Source organism: Cnephaeus nilssonii (genome assembly GCF_951640355.1).
Source record: "Cnephaeus nilssonii genome assembly, chromosome: 2".
NCBI classification, from domain to species: domain Eukaryota; kingdom Metazoa; phylum Chordata; class Mammalia; order Chiroptera; family Vespertilionidae; genus Cnephaeus; species Cnephaeus nilssonii.
This window is the reverse complement of record NC_137073.1, coordinates 68,367,834-68,384,872: the sequence shown is the minus strand read 5'-3', so window position 1 is coordinate 68,384,872 and position 17,039 is coordinate 68,367,834.

Sequence of the window (17,039 nt, the reverse complement as noted above, 5' to 3'; positions counted from 1 at the left end):
AGTTGAAACATCAAGAAAAAGAAAGAAAGAAAAAAGAAAGAAACAACCACATCATATCACCTTTCTAAGGTCTCATGAAATTCCTGTTTAAGTTTATTTTATGACACTTTTAGTTTGGGTTTACATTTTTTACTGGTTTGTGAAGACCACGGCAGGTACACAGTCCAATATGTTAAAGAAAAAAACCCTATCTACTAAAGAGGTAATAGGAGGGGAGAGCATTTGGGGGTGACCGGGCTGTCAGGGGAAGGCAGTTGGGGATGACTGGGCTGGCAGGGGAACAGTTAGGCATTGATCAGGCTGGCAGGAGAGTGGTTAGGGGGTGATCAGGCTGGCAGGCAGGCAAGCAGTTCGGAGCCAGCAATCCTGGATTGTGAGAGGGATGTCCGACTGCCCGTTTAGGCCCGATCCTAGGAACCACATGGAAATGTCTGAGATAGGGTTTCACATCCTAGGATCGGGCCTAAACGGGCAGTCGGACATCCCTTGAGGGGTCCCAGATTGGAGAGGGTGCAGGCTGGGCTGAGGGACACCCCAACCCCGTGCACGAATTTCGTGCACCGGGCCTCTAGTATAATAATAACTAGAGGCCCTGTGCATGAAATTCATGCACAGGGCAGAGGGGCCCTCAGCCCAGCCTGCCCTCTCCAATCTGGGACCCCTCGGGAGATGCTGGGCTGCTGGTTTTGACCCAATCCCTGCAGGCCATACTGAGGGACCCCACCGGTGCACAAATCTATGCACCAGGCCTCTAGTATGCATATAAGATCTTTGGTTAATCTCTTCCTGCCTTCCCCCTTGTCCCCCCCACTTCCCTCTGGGATTCATCAGTCTGTTCCATGTTTCCATGCGTGTGCATTGAGCATCTGCCCTCTGGTGGTCAGTGCACGTCATAGTTACCGGTTGAACAATCGAAAAGAACTTTTACCATTTGCACAACATGGATGGAACTGGAGAGCATTATGGTAAGCGAAATAAGCCAGTCAGAGAAACATAAATATCGCATGATCTCACTCATATGAGGGATATAATGATCAACATAATTTGGTGAATAAGAATAGATCGATCTTGAGACAAATGGTAGGGGAGGGGGGAATTAGAGAGCAACCAAAGGACTTGTATGCATGCATATTAGCATAACCAATGGACACAGACACTGGGGCAGTGGGGCTTGCCCGGGGTGGGAATGGGTTGTGGGAGGGAGGGGGTCAATTAGGGCAAAAGGAGACATATGTACAACTTTAGGCAATAAAAAAATAATAATAAGCACATTTGATTTAATAAATAAAAATCAAACTATTACTCCATATAGCCTACATATTTTACAGTCTTGGACCCAAGGAAAAAATATAATCATTGTTGTCAATACTATTAGCATAAGCATAACAATAATGAAAACAAAACAAAAAATATCAAAACATTTAACATTTTGTTATGTGCAAAATAATAACTAAAAGATGATATAAATACCTTGGAAATTAAAAGATACAATAGTCCTTAATCCCCCAGATCACTGAAATGAACTCAAGAGAGAAATAAAAAACTATCTAGAAACATTTAAAAATGACCATGCATTATACTAAAACTATTGAACAGTGGATGCCACAATTGGGGCAAATTAATGGAATTAACCTATTTAATAAAAGCCCAGCGACTGAATGGTGGAATGACCAGAATGACTGGTTCACCAGTCGCTATGACGCGCACTGACCACCAAGGGGGCAAAAGCTCATGCAGGAGCTGCCCCCTGGTGGTCAGTGAGCTCCCACAGTGGTAGCACTGCTTGGCTGACCAGGATGAGCAGCGCTCGCACAGCGGGCTTTTCCCCACAGGCCACGCCTCCCCACCAGTGCACGAATCCCGTGCACCAGGTCTCTCGTATCTTAATAATTAAAAAGTTAAGAGTGAATAAAGGGAACTTACTATTCATTTGTGATGACCTTTCTTCCTTACTTCAATGCTCATTCCCAATTCCTCTCATGCTTGTCCATGTTGACTTCAGAGGCTACAAATGCAATGCTAGCTCTCATTTTCCTTTCTGCTATACTCTCAATGTGCACAAGTTCTGACCAATGACACATGAGAAAATGTCTCTTGGATAGATGCTGAAAAATATTTTGCTATCCTGATAAAATGAACAGATCTTGCTGCAACTGCCCCATTTCCAATTTAGCTCCAGCCTTGAATGCAGACTGATGTCAAGATCACAGATCCAGGTATCCTGTGAACATATGAATATTAGACATGAACATGTGGCAGAGAAAACAGCAAGCAAAAACATAACTTGCAATACCTTGAGATGCACACAGAATATATGTCAACTGAAGCTGTGATGTTAGCACAAACATTGGAACATTCACAATGGTAGTGTATAATGCTTATCTCTAGGTGCTTTCAGCTAAGTCTCCAAAAAGGTATGAACTCAAAGTTCTGAAAGCAGTCTAAAACAGTGAAAAAAAGGAAAATAAAGCTTTGCTCAGAGAGATGTTCTCCCTGTGTGGCCTGCAATGTAAGTGATTGAAAGTCCCATAATTTGTGAACCTGCTGGGTTTGAAAAGACAATGTATGTACCCCAAATTGCAACTAGTCAAAAAAGCAGGGAAATAACTGCTTCAGCAGGGGATAAGATTGATGAAATTAGTCAGTAGGTGGCAAAGGGAGGATTCAGAAAGGTGTGTTTATTCACCTAGGCTATCATTTCAAACAGCCTCAAAGGAAAAGCCATTAAGGGTAGTGTAAGGGACATAGATAGAACCAAGAGGCCAGTAAGTTAAAAGACAGGAAACTTTAAAGACTATGTTTAAACAAAATTCTTAGCTATGGTTACTTTTATAGGAACGGACTGGAATAAAATACCTTTAAAACATAGTAACTTTTCAAAGGAATTATTTTATAAAAATAACAGCATTTCTAGATGGTAACAACACATAACTCTTTGTCACTTATTACAAATCTGATCATTTGTCAGGAAAGTTTCTTCTCAAAGTTTATCCCATATGGCCAAAGGATAAAAAGGATAAAAATGATTATTCCAATGTGTTAAAGTGGCGGCCCAAAACAGTGAAAAACAGATTCCAAGATGGCACAAACAGAATTGCAGTTTCAGGGGTGAGAAGGTGGGAGAAGGTGGCTATCAGATGAATTTATCTGAACAGAGTTTTTATTTTTTCTCTCCTTCATGATTTGGTAGAAGCTAGGCATCACTGAGTGCCATATCTTTCTCATTCTTACCTTTCCTTAACAAGATTTTTTTTCAGCTATTCTTTTCATCTTTAAATGCTGCATTGTCATTGTGTTAAACAAGATATTATGTCCTTTGGGTATGGGTCACTAGAACATGAGGAACAAATGTAGACCCCAATGATAGGAGTGCAATTTACCACGATGTCCTGAACTCAAATTCATGCCAAAACTAATTGAGAAATGGTTGTTATGAAGATAGCCTTAACAATATTCTCAGCTTAGCTAAACTTTCCAAAGACATCTTCCTGACTAGTGTCCTAATATTCCTTTTATTAGAGCATTTACTTTAGACGACTTGTGACTGTGAACTCTTTTTCTGCCCTTTTGAAATGTAAATACTTATAAAAACCTTTGCCAGTTTAACAACTCAGGAATGTCTTCTTTTTGATATGTAATCATCAAGGAAGGTAGTGCTCCTACCTCCCATCTCTATGGCATGGTAAGAGTCTAACTTCCATGGGGTACATAGCTCCAAGAATGTTTATGGGAAAATCCAATTAGAAAAATAGACTGGCTAAGGTCTGATTTCTTATTTACCCCAGCTCTGTAACTGGTACCATATATCCTTTTTGTTCTATCGTAATTCTATTAATAACTGAAGATGTTACAAATAGGAGATAACAGCAAGAGAATTAAAAAGATACTATTGGCATCACTGCTAAATGAAGCATGTTTGCAGTGTACAATCTTCAGATATTTTTGTTGTAAACAAAACATCCCTTTTCCTTTCATTAATGAAACTGAGTGTCCCTATGAATTTGATTAAGTTTACTTTTAAATTCTGACTCTAGAAATTCTCTCTCTCTCTCTCCCCGTCTCTCTCTCTTCCCCCCTCAGCAACCTACTATTTCCCCTGAATAATCACCAACCCATGGGGAAGCACAAAACAGAAATCTGGTCCTGAATAATGGTCACAAGCTCTTGACCTCTGGCAGGCTAATGATAACATCTTGACCTAAGTTATGTTTCAGTTCCTGAGCCCTAAGGTGGAATGACTCCCTAGTTACTTTCCCATGAAACCAGACAGAAGGACACCAAAACAGACCTCAGAGCAATCCCCAAGACCTGAAGAAATGATTCCTTTCCTTACCTCACCTTTGGCTAATCAGCTCCCAGCAGGCCCCAAACCCCTAACCTATAGTGTCTTGTGATTTTGCCCTATATAATCTACTAGAGGCCCGGTGCACAAAATTCATGCACGGGGGGGGGGGGGATGTGTGTGTGTGTCCCTCAGCCCAGCCTGCACCCTCTCCAATCTGGGACCCATTGAGGGATGTCCAGTTGCCTGTTTAGGCCCTAAAGGGGCAATCGGACATCCCTCTCACAATCCAGGACTACTGGCTCCCAACTCTTTGCCTGCCTGCCTGATTGCTCCTAACCACTTCTGCCTGCCAGCCTGATCACCCCCTAACCACTCCCCTGCCAGCCTGACCGACACCAAACTGCTCCCCTGCCGGCCCGATTGCCCCTAACTGCCATCCCCTGCCAGCCTGGTCACCCCTAACTGCCCTCCCCTGCCAGCCTGGTCGTCCCTAACTGCCCTCCCTGCCAGCCTGGTCGTCCCTAACTGCCCTCCCCTGCTGGCCTGGCTCCCCCCAAACTGTCCTCCCCTGCAGGCCTGGTCCCCCCCAACTGCCTTCCCTGCAGGCCTGGTCCCGCCCCCAACTACCCTCCCCTGCAGGCCTGGTCCCCCCCAACTGCCCTCTCCTACAGGCCTGCCCCCCCCCAACTGCCCTCCCCTATAGGCCTGGTCTCCCCAAACTGTCCTCCCCTGCAGTCCTGGTCTCCCCCAACTGCCCGCCTCTGCCGGCCTGGTCCCTCCCAACTGCCCTCCCCTGCTGGCCTGGTCTCCCCCAACTGCCCTCCTCTGCCAGCCTGGTCACCCCTAACTGCCCTCCCCTGCTGGCCTGATCGCCCACGACTACCCTCCCCTGCAGGCCATCTTGTGGCGGCCATCTTTTGTCCACATGAAGGCAGCCATCTTTACCACATGGGGGCGGCCATCTTGTGTGTTGGAGTGATGGTCAATTTGCATATTACTCTTTTATTAGATAGGATAACCTACATGCTATCAGGGAGTTCATGCCTTTGAACATTAGCTTCCCATTCTAATGGGTGTTTCCATTCATAATAAAATAGCCAGTGTTTCTCCTCTGCAATTATTGGTGTTTGGTGCTTGTTCTGCTAGTGCCAGGTGAAAGAGCTCTTTCTGTTCTGTAAAAATATTTACTCAGGTATTCAGTTAACATCTAGCCAAAAGAATTTCTCAATGCCATGAATATCTTTGAAATTGGAAAAAAGAAAAATATTATCATGAATATAACTTTGAAATTAATTAAACAGAAAATCACCAAGTAAAAGAAAAGTTTTATAAAATAACTAGAGGCCTGGTGCACAAAATTCGTGCACTGGGGGGGGCGGGGTGTCCCTCAGCCCAACCTGCACCCTCTCCAATCTTGGATCCCTTTCACAATCTGGGACTGCTGGGTCCCAATTGCTCGCCTGCCTGCCTTATTGCCCCTAACAGCTTCTGCCTGCCAGCCTGATCACCCCCTAACCACTCCCCTGCCAGCCTGATCGATGCCTAACTGCTCCCCTGCTGGCCCGATCATCCCCAACTGCCCTCCCCTGACAGCCTGGTCACCCGCAAATGCCCTCCCCTGCATATTCCCTCTTTACTAGATAGGGTTTTTTCTTTAACATATTGGACAGCCCTAACTGGTTTGGCTCAGTGGATGGAACATCAGCCTGCAGACTCAAGGGTCCCAGATTCTGGTCAAGGGCATGTACCTTGGTTGGGGGCACATATCCAGTGGGGAGTATGCAAGAGGCAGCTGATCAATGTTTCTCTCTCATAGATGTTTCTAGCTCTCTATTCTTTCCCTTTCTCTCTGTAAAAAATCAATAAAATATATTTTTTTAAAAACATATTGGACAGTGTACCTGCCTGGTGTTGACAAACCAGTAAAAATGTAAACCCAAACTAAAAGTGCCATAAAATAAACTCCTTAAACAGGAATTTCATGAGACCTTGGAAAGGTGGTATCATGTGGTTGTTTCTTCCTTTTTCCCTTCTCTTTCTTTTTCTTGATGTTTCATCTTTTGTCCTTTATTTTTTTAGAAACATCGATGAGAGAGAAACATTGATCAGCTGCCTCCTGCACACTCCAGATTGGGTATGTGCCAGCAACCAAGGTACATGCCCTTGACCGGAATCGAACCTGTAACCCTTGAGTCTGCAGGCCGATGCTCTATCCACTGAGCTAAACTGGTCAGGGCTGTCCTTTCTTTCTTTTCTCCTTTTATTCCTTTTCTGTCCTCTCTTTCTCTTAACTTTTCCGTTGGTAGAATTGTCAGTACTTGAATCTGTCTTGCTTCCAGAAGACAAAGAAGAGGGAAACACACCGTCATCTGAAGAAAAAGATGATCTATGTTGGGATCGGTGGTGTTTCTGGTTTTGCTCTTTTCCTGGTTTGTTTGTCATTTCTGCCGGCCCCGGCATCTTCAGGAATTGTTTGTGGGCACTTTTTATTCATGTCTACAAAACCTCCCTGCCTTGGTGAAAACAGAAGGGGAAAAGGCCTTCCTGGGTGGGCTCAAGCCCTGCCTGAGGTGCTGAGGAAGCAGGATGGGGAGCACCCACCACCGCCATTGCAGAGCCAACCTCCAGACCACGGGGTACTCTCCAGTAATGTAACTGCAATGTCGCCGTTTGCCTTCAGAAATTAGTTGTAAGTTACTTCCTATGTGAAACCCTACCGCAGACATTTCCTTTGCGGTTTATAAAGATTTTAAACAAAACCCATTTACCTCCCTAACCTGGTCAGAAGTTTCTACCCAATGGGAGAGGTTTGCTGGGTAGCGACGCCCAGATACCCCCTCACCCCCCCATCTCCAATCACTCGGCTGGGCGAAAGGGAAGTTCCAAGGCGGACTCCCCTAGGCTGCCAGTGGGGCAGGATCACTCGCCCGGTCACAGGCGCTTCTGAGGCTGAGACCCTGAGGCTATAGGTGTGTGTGGGGGGGATCACTCCATGGGGGCATTGGCGCTTTCGAGGCTGAGACCCCAGGCTGCTGCTGGGAGGGGATCGCTTCGTGGGGGTGTGGGCGCCTCCCAGGCTGAGACCTGAGGCTGCAGGTGTGTGTGTGTGGGGATCACTCCATGGGGGCGTTGGCGCTTTCGAGGCTGAGACCCCAGGCTGATGCTGGGAGGGGATCACTCCATGGGGGTGCGGGTGCCTCCCAGGCTGAGACCCCAGGCTGCCACTGGGAGGGGATCGCTCCGTGGGGGTACGGGCGCTTCCAAGGCTAAGACCTGAGGCTGCAGGTGTGTGTGTGTGTGATTACTCTGTGGGGAGTGACTTTGTTTTTGTTTTTTATAAAGGGTCAGGAGGTCCTCTGAGCAGCATTCCGCCAGGCCGCTTATGCTGCCAGCTCTCAGCAGCAGCCCTCCCTGGGACTGGGGGACTCCGGCAGGGCTGAGAGGACTGGGCACCACCATCTTGTGGCTATGGGTGCCGCCATTTTTGTCATGGAGTGATGGTTAATTTGCATATTACTCTTTCATTAGATAGGATTTAAAATCCAAATTTTTGTTAAGATCAATAAAATCAAAACCTCACAAATCTGAATTTGGAAGACAAAGAAAGTAAAGATTAAAATTAAGTATAAAAATGAGATAATACAACTATAAAATGCTAGTGTACATTATTTAGATTATAAAATATAAATTACCAAAGGTAACAAGTAAAACAACACATTTGAATAGACCAATTACCATAGAAAAAGAGTATTGAAAGTTTAATTAAACGATGTCACTGAAAATTATACTATTATTTAAATTACTCCAGGTCATGATAAAGATAAAAGCATCTCTGGACTTCTAGTCCAGATGTCTGAGTTAAAATATCCTAGAATTATGTCATCCCATAAGATGCCAAAACTAAGGACTACATATAGAGCAACTATTCCTGAGAATAGCCTGAGGACTAATTGGAACAGATTCTCTACAACTGAGGCTAGAAAGAAAAAGGCACATCAAGATGGTAAGGAGGGGTGGAGAGACATCTTCAGTGCAGTGTTCCACATGTGGAAGGGATGTTGGAGCTATGGAGGTGTCCCCTAAGGAATGAAGGGTCCAACACCCACGTCAGGTTTATCAGCCTCAGAGACCAACACTGGCACTGGGAAGAGGAGCCCACGTTACCAAGACATATGTCCAAGAAAGCCTAGGGACCATGAGAAACTGAGTCTGTGCTCTCAAAGGCTTTGTGCAGAGGGAGCTGTTTGAAAACTATATGGATCATACACAAAGCAGATATACTGATTGAATTTAGAGGGTGTGTCAGAGGGGAAGGGATCTGTTGGAGCCTTCTCCAATGGGGTGGAATCGCTAGTGGGCACCATTTCCTACCACTTTATCATGGTTTGTTTTGCTTTGTTCTTCTACAAAACATGCTGGCAGGTGCCACTTCTGGCTCTCTATTAACCTACTAACAGTTTGCCACACCCCAACATTCCTCTGAGAATCCATCCAACCCAAGCTGCCTGACCTGGCCAGTGCACACCTTGAAGCCACTCCCAAGATTGTGTCCCACCTCCCCAACACTCTGTGGGGGCCCCAGAGCCAACCCAAGATTGTACCCTGCCACCCAGTTCCTGGTAGGTAGCCCCAAGATGGTGCTCTGCCTACCCATCACCCAGAAGGCAATTCTGGTCAGCCCCAAAGTGCCTCCAAGGAAGCACCCCGCCACCCAGAACCAGGCAGCAAGCCCTGGGCAGCCCGGAAACCTCTCCAAAGAAGTGACGTGTTCCAGGTGGTCAGTTTCCACACATCAATGTGCCATTAGCAGTAGAGGCCAGACCTCACAGACACCCACACCAGAGGCCTGCACCACAGACCAGTGAGCTTGTAGCAGTCACAGTGGGGCCATATGCCCTGGGGGCCAGGCCATCTCATCAGTGTACCTACAGCTGCTGCGATTTGAGTTACTGCAAGCCAGGCCAAGGGCTAACCCATCCCAGCAGCAGCAGCTGCCGTCAGGCCTTGCAGACAGCGAGGATAGGTGCCATCTGTGTCTATTAGCACATTCACAACAGGAGAGTGTACACAGCCCACACAGGGTAACTCCTGGAGCACCGCACCCTGGTGACCAGGGGCAATTGCTCCATTGGTCCTTCCCAGGATACCAGCACAGGATAAGGTCCCTCTTTCAATATTGTAACATGTAGTTGATCTACCTAATACATAGAAACAAACACAGAAACTTAGGCAAAATGAGGAGACAAAGGAATATGTTCCAAATGAAACAATAAGAAAATCCCAGAAAAAGAACTAAACAAAATAGAGGTAAACAATATACCAGAGAAAGAGTTCATAGTAATGGCCTTAAGAATACTCACCAAGCTCATAAGTATGGATGAACAGAGAGAAAACTTCAACAAAGTAACAGAAAACAAACACAATTAGAAATGAAGACTATAAAACTGATATAAAAATACTAGAGGAAATCAATAAATTAGTTGATACAGAACAAGCAAAGGGTGAAAGATAAGGTAAAAGGAATTACCCAACCCAAACAGCAAATAAAAAAAAAAATAATAATCAAAATAAAAATGAGGAGAATATAAAGAACCTCTGGGACAACATCAAGCATATTAACATTTGCATTACAGGGGTCCCATAAGAAAAAGAGTGAGAGAAAGGAAAAGAAAACCTATTCAGAGAAATGGCTGAAAACTTCCCTAATGTGGCAAAAGAAACTGGCATCCAACTCCAGGAAGCACAAAATCCCAAAAAAGACGTACCCAAAGAGACACACAATACGAAGCGTCATAATTAAAGTGTCAGAAGTAGTATAAAAGCATTATTCCTTTGTAAAGCAGACTCTAAGGTTAGATTTAAGGTTCAAGAGTTAGCCTCACAGAAGGACACTAAGGATAATAATTTTTCTAACTGCCTTAGTATCGCTAAGAGGCACATAATATATTTTTGACTTCTGTCAAATAGAGACTTTTCTTGTGGCTGCTCTCAAGAAATATACCAAGGCCAGGGGCATTACTGAACATTATAGTAATAAATAGTCTACCCAATGTTTTGCTGATTACCTGGTTAAAATAAGGATAGTCATTTTGGTTAGCTGAATTATTAAATCAAAGTCCAATTTTCCCTATATTTTTTGTATAAAGCAGCATGGCAATGGCAAAACAGTATAAATTCCGACGTGTCCTTCTAGGCCTATGACACTCTTTAAATGATCATTGAAAATAAATTAAAATAAACCTCTCTCATGTAGCTGCATTTTCAAATCATTATAGGAAACCAAGAAAGTATTGGAAGAACCAAATTTAAATCATTTTATTGATTAAAATGAATCAAGTAGATGAGAAAATAGATATAAACATTTTAATCCATGTAATAGAGTGTTTCTGTATACTATCAAATTCACATTTTACAAAGGTATTTACTTTGTTGTGCTAGCACATATAAGAGCCATCTTTTTGTCCATTTAAAAAGGAAGATTGTCTATAAGAGCTCTCATTAAAGTTAATGTTTATCAATCTCCTGCAATCTACTATGCACAATTTGAGATAAATCCCCTCAGTTTTATTATCAAAATATCTTAGCTAAAATTATATATTGTCACACTCCATTCCTATGAATTGAAAGTCTAAATTGCTTAACCTAGAAATCTATGTTGTCCCTTAACTAGTAGCATTTTTTTCTCCAATATAAATTTTCCTCTTCTTCACATGATCTCACTCATTTGTGGAATATAATGAATAACATAAACTGATGAATAAAATCAGATCCAGAGACAGAGAAGCATCGATTAGACCATCAAACCTCAGAGGGAAGTTAGGGGAGGGTGGGAGGGTAGGGGTAAGGGGGAGAGATCAACCAAAGGACTAGTATGCATACATATAAGCCTAATCAATGGACACAGACACCAGGGGGGTGAAGGCATGAGTGTGTGTGTGTGTGTGAGGGGAAGGATCAATGGGGGGATAAGGACACATATGTAATACCTTAATCAATAAGGGGAAACAAAAGTGATGACAAAAGGAAAAAAAATTTTTCTCTTCAAAACAGTATTTCCAAGAGAAGATGGTGGCTTAGTTAAATGCCTGTACTCACCATCTCCTAAAACCACATCAAAATTACAACTAAAATACAGAACAGCCACCATCCAGAACTGCTGGAAAGCTGGCTGAATGGAAGTCCTACAACTAGAGAAGTAAAGAAGAAAGCACACAGAGACTGGTAGGATGTGCAGGGGCACGAACAGGCAGGTCAGGCACCCAGGTGTGCTGCTTTTTTAATCGGGAGAGAGATCATCTCTACGGAGACCGCCCAGAGGAGCAAGAGGTCCCAGCCTCACACCAGACTCCCAGCCCAGGGTCCCAGAGCTGGAAAAAGAAGTCCCTACCGGCAGTAAGAACTATGGGCTGTAAAAACCAGTGCAGATTGGGGCTCAGTGACACAGAGCTGCTGGAGACGCAGCTGTTCCTCTTAAAAGGCCGGCACCTCGAACTCAGCTTACAAAGTCCTGCTTCCTCTGAGATCCAGCACCAGGGCGAGGCTCTGGGGAACACAGACACAAACGAGGAGAAAGTGGATTTTCTGGCAGGAACTTGGGGGTGGCTTTCTCCCAGATGGAGATGCTCTCAGGGATCATTGTTCCTGTGCTGGGATCTCCCTGGTCACAGCGCTGACTGGCAGCCATTTCTGTTTGCTCTGCCCTGGTGATTCTCTAAGACCCCGCCTCTTCCAATTTACAACCTCACCCAAGCAGTGGGCAATGGCTTTTGGATATGAATGGCCTGTCCTTGCTCATGCTAAAATCAAACAAGTTGCAGCTGGGTCAGGGAGCCCCAAACCTATCAATAAAAGGCCCAAGACCTGGCACCAGTACCAGCCTGCCTTGCTTCACAGCTGGGCCTCATCTGGGCACTTCCAAACCCAATACAAAGAAGAGGAATCTCCATATCTCTCTCTAGCTCCTGCTGGGTGGCCCCAGGCAGTGACGGGCCTTACACTTCCCTGGAGACCCAAGAGCCAGTGTACCCAGTGGTCAGTTAACATACTGAAAGCGTTAACTTGAAATGCAGGTAGATAGGGCAGGGGTCCAGTGGAAAACAAAGGCAGGTGAAATGAACTAACAGACTGACTGGTTCATGAAGAAAGATATATAATGTAAAAAAGGACATCAAAATTTCCCAATAAGAATTTTTGAGATTTGAAACTATATTGCACCAATTGCAATATAAAACATTGTAGTAAAAACCATCATACTGAAAGAAAAAAGTGGGATAGTAACAGCATTCCCTAAATAAAATATTCAGCAGCAATATGGAAAACATGTTGAGAAACTTCAAAGGTGTAGAACATGGAAAAAGACAAAATTCCTGTTATTTGTGATTTCTAAAAAGTCAAACAATAATTTAAAAGAAGTTTGAGAAAAGAACAGATAAAACAGAGTCAGAAAATTAATTATGAAAACACCATTTTTAAAACTCCAGAGCTAGTTACTGGACAAAGTTGGTTTGGGCACCTATGGGAAGCAACCAATCAATATGTCTTTTCTTTTTTTAAAATATATTTTAATTGATTTCAGAGATGAAGGGAGAGGGAGAGAGAGATAGAAACATCAATGATGAGGGAGAATCATTGATCGGCTGCCTCCTGGGGATTGAGCCCATAACCCCATGACCAGAATCAAACCTGGGACCCTTCAGTCTGCAGGCTGACACTTTATCCACTGAACCAAACCGGTAGGTTATCTAGTAATATCTTTACACTGAACCAGACTTAAACTAAATGACCATGTCCACAATTTAAAACATTTTAGGAAAACTGATTTGCTTCCAGTTCGTGAATACTCCAACATGTTTAGAATGCTAGATATCTCATGTGGTTATGATAAATTATGATAACTTAAAAGTATACTTCTAAAACGATATCACTAGAAATGTGAATCATTATTTAATCATAGGAATAAGTAGCCACTAGCATAAGTAATGGAAGAATGAAAAAACTCAGCAGCAACAACATTAACAACAGTTGTTTTTTTTTACTTAAATGAATTGATTAAATCATATGTACAAAAACACCTTTTTAAAATATTGATGCTAAAGTCAGTGAAATCAGTGTATTCGGTGTTTAGAAAGGAAGCAGTATTTTTAAGTTTGTAAAGTAACAGAAAACCTTGCTTCCAAGTTGCTACTGATATTTTGGTTGTCATTTACATTACGTGATAGTTTTTTTTTTTTTTTTTATCATCCTCATTTTATGCCAGTACACTTCTACAGAGACTTTCAGAAAACACCAACTATGGGATAATTTGGTTATACATGCTTAGATGTAAACTAGTACCTGAAGATTTCTACCTGAAGATTAGTACCTGAAGATCTGCTTGCTCCTAATCTTTATACTATAAGAACCTGGATATATTGTAGTAGATAAGATTAGGATGTCAGGAGAACTGGAAGGGATGTAAGTGCCTGCTATGTTTTATAAACATCATTATGCTATTAGTTCACTTATATATTACAATTGAGAACAATGGTTTTCTTATCATTAATAATCAAAACATGTGATTGTATACATTTCTGAATATTTTTCTTAGTTCCTTAACACAGCAGCTCTCCCACTGTAGTCACAGCTGGTCCTCACAGCTGGCCTGGAGTTCAATTCCTCCCAGTGACACCAATAGCAATCAAGTCTAAACTACAATAAGACTGTGCTCACAGCCCACAAAGGGGTGCACCTACACATCTCAGTCTCTAATACATTAAAAATACTGCTTGCAAAGGAGGAAAGCACCTCAGAATAACATTTGAACACAAATACTGTTATAAATAGTTTATTTTTTAAAATACATAATTAGAAATTAATGACACAAAGAATAACTTTGATACAAAATTCATCCAAAATCACATAGTAGAATATTCATTTGAAAATGTATAAATTTTTATCATCATACTTCCAACTGTGCAAAGTCTTTTAAAGAAAGTACAAACCAGTATTAAAAACAAAACAATAACATACATGTCACTCTTTTCTGAGTTTCATGATCACTAACAATGCTCAGCCAAGAATTTTAAAATATTAAGACCTTTCCATTCCCCAAATTCAGGGAGATCAACTATCTCAAAAGGCATGTGCTACTTGTAATATCTAGAATATATTAGTGTACATAAAGGAGCAATATGGAAAACATGTTGAGAAACTTCAAACATGTAAAACATGAAAAAAGACCAAATTCCTGTTATTTGTGATTTCTAAAAAGTCAAACAGTTTTCCTATATGGATAAATAACAATAAACATATCTGTCGGAGGTCCAAATAAAAACCTACTCTGGCTAACCTAAATTTGAATGAAAGTGTATGTTCATGGACACATACACACACACAAACACATACACACACACTTCCCATCATAAACTAAATTACACTACAGTTTTACTGAAGAATTTAGGAGATTCACAGATTTGACTGTAGGATAAGAATCAAATTGTAGGAAGTACATGAATAAAGGCAATCCTATATAATAAAGAGGTAATATCAAATTGGCTATCACGCCCTTGCACAAAATGGCTGCCCCATGTGGTCACAAGATGGCCACCACAAGATGGCCAGCAGAGGAGGGCAGTTGTGGGCAATCAGGCCAGCAGGAGAGGGCAGTTAGGGGTGACCAGGCCAGCAGGGGAGGGCAGTTGGGGGTGACCAGGCCAGCAGGGGAGGGCAGTTGGGGGCGACTTAGGCCAGCAGGGGAGAGCAGTTGTGGGTGACCGGGCCTGCAGGGGAGGGAGGACAGTTGTAGGGGGACCAGGTCAGCAGGGGAGGGCAGTTGGAGGCGACCAGGCCAGCAGGGGAGAGTGGTTGGGGGCAACCGGGCCTGCAGGGGAGGGAAGGTAGTTGGGGCAACCAGGCCTGTAGGGGAGGGCAGTTGGGGGCAACCAGGCCTGCAGGGGAGGGCAGTTGGGGGTGACCAGGCCAGCAAGGGAGGGCAGTTGGGGGCAATTGGGCCAGCAGGGAGCAGTTAGACATCGAACAGGCTGGCAGGGGAGTGGTTAGGGGGTGATCAGGCTGGCAGGCAGAAGCAGTTAGGGGCAATCAGGCAGGCAGGCAGGTGAGCGGTTGGGAGCCAGCAGTTCTGGATTGTGAGAGGGATGTCCCAGATTGGAGAGGGTGCAGAGGAGGGCAGTTGGAGAGACACCCCCTCCCCCAGTGCATGAATTTCATGCACTGGGCCTCTAGTTTTAAAAATAAAGAAGAGAGTAGAAAGACTACAATAGTGTACTAGAAACGATTCTATTTAGATGTTGCACTCACTATTATAAGACACCAATATAAATCGACTAAGCCACCAATAACTATAATTAATACTATCAGTCCTTTTTATTTCTGTTTTACTAGCTCCATATTTGGACTTTAAGGCAGAGTCACCTAATTGGCTGAACTTAAGTCATGTGCACATGCCCATAATACTAGAGGTTTGGGGAAGGATGATTCTTCCCACTTCAACATCCATGGTAGCAGGGCAGAGTTCTATATCTCATCAATTACGAAGATAATGGAAAAGTCCCCAAAGTATAATTTTGGTGGATTATGGAAAGTCAACGAAAATACCAAAATGCTTATATTCATTATAATATGAGCTAGTTATGGAGAGAAAGGTTGATGGAGATAAAATGTTGTTATTTTTAAGTGCAATTCACAGAACATAAAATTAATTATCATTTTTTGTTGTGGTAAGCCCACAACATAAAATCTACCTATTTTAACAAAAAAAATGTAAGTGCACAATACAGTATTAACTATAGTTATTGTACACAAGATCTCTAGAATTTATCATTTGAAAGTGTACTGGTCCATAGCATTTAATACATTCCTAATGTGCAATCACCATCTTTGTCAGGTCTCAAAATATTTTAATCACTCCAAAAGAAAACCCTGTAGTCCTAAACTAGACATACCCCATTCTATATTCCTAGGCCTTAAAAACCACCAATATGCTTTTACTCACAATAGATTTACCTATTCAGGAAAATACATGTACAGGAAATCATATAATATGTAACATTTTTTATTTTGACTTCTTTGACTTAGCATGTTTTCAAAGATTACCCATGCTTAACCTGTATTAATATGTCATTCCTTTTTTATAGATGAACTAGAGGCCCAGTAAACAAAATTTGTACATGGGGGCGAGGGGGGGTCCCCTCAGCCCGGCCTGTGTCCTCTTGCAGTCCAGGGCCCCTTGGTGGATGTCTGACTGCCAGCTTAGGCTGGACCCCCCAGGACATCCCTCTAGCAATCCAGGATCCCTTGCTTCTTACCACCCACCTACTTGCTCCTTACCACTTGGCTCACTGTTCCTTAGCAGCAGGCTGCTTACCACTCAGCTCGCTGCTCCTTAGCACTGCTACGGAAGCAGGAGAGACTCCCACCACTGCCATTGCGCTCGTCAGCTGTAAGCCAAGCTTCTGGCTGAGCGGTCACTCCCCCTGTGGGAGGGCATTGACCACCAGGGGCAGCTCCTGCTTTGAGCATCTGTCCCAAAGTGTACATGTGATCAGTGCACATCATAGTGACCGGCCATTCCAGTCGTTCCGCCATAACAGTTGCTTAGGCTTTTATTATATAGACTGGAGGCCCAGTGCATGAAATTCGTGTACGAGGGCAGGGTATCCCTCAGTCCGGCTCTCATTCTCTCCAATCTGGGACCCCTTGAAGAATGTCCTACTGCCGGTTTACAGGGATCGGTCCTAAACCAGCAGTAGGACATCCC